The following is a 4,372-nucleotide window of genomic DNA, read 5'->3' as shown; positions in this document are numbered from 1 at the left end:
TAGGCTGGCTGAGAAGAGGGTCTTGATCCTTAACTGTAACCTGACTGATTGAACTTGAACAATTAGCTGATGAACCTGATTCTATTCCGTATGGTCTCATTTCATTGCTTCGCTCCTTCACCTATTGGTTTCATTGCTTCGCTCCTTCACCTGATGAGAATGAAAGGAAGGAAGGTAAAGGAAAGAGGAATAGAATCAACAAACACAAATTATCCTGTACTTTAGAGAATGAAAAAAGAAGAAGAAACCAAAAAGAGAAAGTTGAACCAACCCCCTTTTAACCCTTTTCCATCCTCTGCCTGAGCTGTCAAAGAGAAGAAACTACCCTACATTCTCCTTTTTTTTCTATTTATTCAATCAATCAAACAAGTACTCTTTCTTTCACACTCACTGTGTAACCTCAATCAATCACTACTGACCCTTCAGCCAGCTTCTGTTCTAATTCATGATCTTTAACTACGGATACTGAACCTGCCTGCCCTGCTCTTCTCTCTCCTCTCCCCTTTACAGTCCCGCCGCTTCGCTTCGAGTCGAGCTGCTTGCTTTGTTTGCTTGGCCCCTTTCCCTTTTTTTTACTCTTCTTGTCTATAAGAAAGATGTATTCTCTGCTGCCTGCCTTCTTTGACTGTTCGTTCTCCCTATGTATTCTTTCTAATGGACTTGACTGGACTCTCCTCTCTCTCTTGTAAACTCATTAACCTTTTCCTTCAAAGCAAGACTCTTTGCTTGCCTTGCCTTGTTCTCGCATATTCTATTCATTCTCCTGAACTAACTTTGTAACCTTTCTTTAGAAAAGAGAGAGAGAGCAGCATTCTCCTTGCACTCCGTACGTAACTAACCTATCCTAATAGCCACTTTTACTTACTATTGGAAAGCCTAAAGCCAGATGTGAAACTGAACGAACTTCACTCCTGCTTCTGACCTACTCTACTCCTTTATCTTTCTTCTCTTTTACTGTTCTAGAAGGTATAGGAAAGCCGAAACTCAGGATTCCTAAACTACTGAACGATTGACTATCCTATCCGAGTTTACAGCCTTTGTTTGTTTGAGGGGAGACTCTCTCTCAAGCTCCTACTGATTGAACTTCGTAAACTCAATCACCTATTTATTATTTCTCCTTTCGCTACTTACTTACTTTGACTGATTGAATGAGGTAAAGCAATTCAATTGCCTTTTCTTTTCCTCTATGCTATGACCTTCCCCTATTGATAACTAGGTAAATGGGGTTCTTTCCGTCCGTTCTATCCTGGCCTATTCCGTATGTCTCATTGCTGCGCTCCTCTTTCTTTATTCCTGAATGAGACTGAACTACTGAACGTATTGATTCTATTTCCTGCTGAACCTTAACTTAACCTCTATGCTATTATTTATTTATTACTTGATTACCTGACCTTGCCGAACTAGCTTTGTTTATCTTTGTTTTATTCTCTGATTGACCTGTAAAAGATCAATACTCTCGATTCATTCTCTTCCCTGTCAAAGATCACTACTCAAGATGGATTCGAGTTCATTTAAAGTAAATCTGAAATATGAATGAGAGTGAACTTGAAGTAAATCCTCAAGAAGAATCAATTCGAGTTCACTGTCAGTCAATCCGAAAGATGAATGAGACTTAACTTAAAGTAAATCCTCACTATTCTTTCATTCTTTCTTTCTCTTTCTCTTTTCTTTCTTTAACTCTTGAACAATGTAATTTGTAAGTTAATTCTCAATTGCTTATTCATTCGACTGAACCTCTTCAACTGGGCTTGGTTGATCTTACCTCCGGAACTTATTGATTCAAAGACTAGGTAGTAAAGCATATTCAATTAATTTGTTCTCTTCTCGAGTTCGTTATTCAATTCGGAACTGTAAACAAAACAAAGACTGAAGAATGATTCTCCTTCTTTCCTAAGGTAAAAGCCAAAGAGAAAGCCAAAAATCTGAAACCCTTATTCCTTCTTTCACTCGGTAGTAAAGCAATTCAATTGCCTTTTCCTTCTTTAACTCTCTTTGACTCTCTTCCTCAATACTTACTCATTCAGCTTTTCCGATCGATATTACCTTCCCTTTACCTATTTATTCACTGTAACCAAAGACTGTCGATGAATGATAGTTTGTTTACGAACTGAACTCCTCTTCTTGAACGGTAACTAAGCCGAAAGATTAATGATCTTGATTGTGAACTCAGTAAAGCTATTCCATTGCCTTCACTGAACTTCTCCCGGATTGAACTGTAAAAAAAGAAGAAGAATAATTAGAACAAGACATATGGCCGGTCGGTCTCCCTCTCATCTCTTCTTTCCTAAGCTTTCTTTAACTCCTTCCCCTACAAAGACTCTTTCAGAAGGTCAAGCGCTATTTGATGAGAATCTTTTCTGATATTCCCTTTCAAAGACTATAAACAAAGCTGAACCTCAACAAGATTAATTATCCTTCACTTTCTGATTCATTCGACTGAAGTAAGTCAATCCTCAACCTCAACTCTGGACGATTCTTATTGAAGGAGGTAAAACAGCTAGGTGATAGGAACCTTCCCTTTTGACTCTATTCCGGAAGCTATTAACTGTAAATAGAAAGTGAAGAAAACTTAACCCTTTGCTTTGATTGAACCTTCCTTCACTTGACGACAATGGAAGAAGATATTCCTTGTCTAGTCGAGTCAATGAATTCAATCCTAAACCTATACTTTTACTGTGTTTGAAAGAATCTATGAATTAGCAGCTTTGAAACAACCCGGAATCAGAACCTCTATGACCTGATTGTAACCTATTAAGGTATTTAGTAGCCCTTTCATATGACCTCCGACTAATTCATATAAATACCTTAGAAAGTTCAACAATTGATCTTGTATATCGTAAAAGAGGTTCATATCTATAAGGAAACCAATAGATATTGGCACCTGATGAGTATTACGTAATAGACTGTAACAATAGGGCCTGATATCTCAATACACTGTGGTTGATTTGCTATTCATTGAATGTATTGGACCACAAATCAAGATACCAATTAGTAGTGATTGAATTCCTTCTATGGTTCCACATGAGAAACTAGTACGAATATAACCTACATGTCCAATTGAACTATGAGCTAGAGGTCTTTTGACTTTCGTTTGGGCCATGGCGGCCAGTGCTTCTAAGATCATAAAAGCAATGTTGCAGAAAAAGAAGATTTGTTGCGATGTAGCTCCATAGGAACCATAAATAGAAAGACGTGAAATATTAGCAAAAATAGAGATTTTAGGTGCAATAGAAAGGAATGTTGTAACCGGAGTGGGTGAACCCTCATAGATATCAGGTGCCCACATATATAGAGTCAAAAGAAATATGGAGTCCGAAGGGTAGGGGGTTTTTCTTTGAGGCTTGAGAGATGGAATAGAGAGGCCCCACAAGTTAAGAATTCGCCGCTGTGGAATTCACACGAAAGGGAACGAGGAATGATCAACGAAAAAAGTGCTCTCTAAACCGAATGTGAAAGTTGTTTTCCATCAGACGACTCTTTCCGTAACTCCACTCTTGACTTGGATTATATATCCAAAAAGGTTCGATCTCAGCTATTCCACACGCTGCCGCCTAGCAGAGGCATGGTTATCTGAAGTGGGTTCTCTTTTTTCTAGTGGATGCCAAACCTGCTGCCCCATTGACTAAGAAGGGGGCGGGCACAGCAACTACATGGACCCCTTCCTTTTGTTGCCAGCGCTTTCCCAGGCCAAGCCATAATTCTTGATGAGGAAGGGCAGGCAAAGCCCGAAGACTGCTATCCTACCTAATAGGCCAGCGGGCAGAACGAGGAGAGGGCCCGACAATCATACATCCTCTTTCGAAAAAGCGTGTTCCCTTCAGATAAGACGCACTGTAGGCCATTCTCGGCCTTCTTCGTTTTTTATGAAAAAGAAATCCAATCTCGATCTCCGTAAGCGTTTTCCTTCTCCTCCCTTCGTCGAGCCTTTAATGGTTGGGGGAAGAATTTTCTTATCTAAACTTGGCGGGCATTCTTTACTAGCCTGATTCAAAGAAAGAGGTGTGAACATAGGCGATGATTTTCAGGTCCTAGGCCATGCGTTCAATACAAAAGAAAGCTGCAGGGATGACAAAAGGAGGTTTCCTGTCTTGCACTGAAAAAGAAACAAAGAGGAATAGAATAGACATCCCTTTTCTGTCTATGTATTCTTTGTCATCTCCCTATTTCTTTGTTTTGATATCGTTATATCTCTCTCTCTCAATCAAATTGAGAAAGAATGGATCCTATCCCCTATATCGAACACTAAATCCTATCTATTGACCGAAAGATCTTCGTCAAATACTGGACTTTGCCTTTTCTTTTCTTTAGGAATTCCTCATATCCAAAGCGGCTTACCACAAGCACCCCACCTCATACGACTAGTTGGGGGGGG

Source organism: Cucurbita maxima, unplaced genomic scaffold (assembly GCF_002738345.1).
Source record: "Cucurbita maxima cultivar Rimu unplaced genomic scaffold, Cmax_1.0 Cma_Scf00019, whole genome shotgun sequence".
Lineage (NCBI taxonomy): Eukaryota > Viridiplantae > Streptophyta > Magnoliopsida > Cucurbitales > Cucurbitaceae > Cucurbita > Cucurbita maxima.
Note: the sequence above shows the minus strand (reverse complement) of the source record.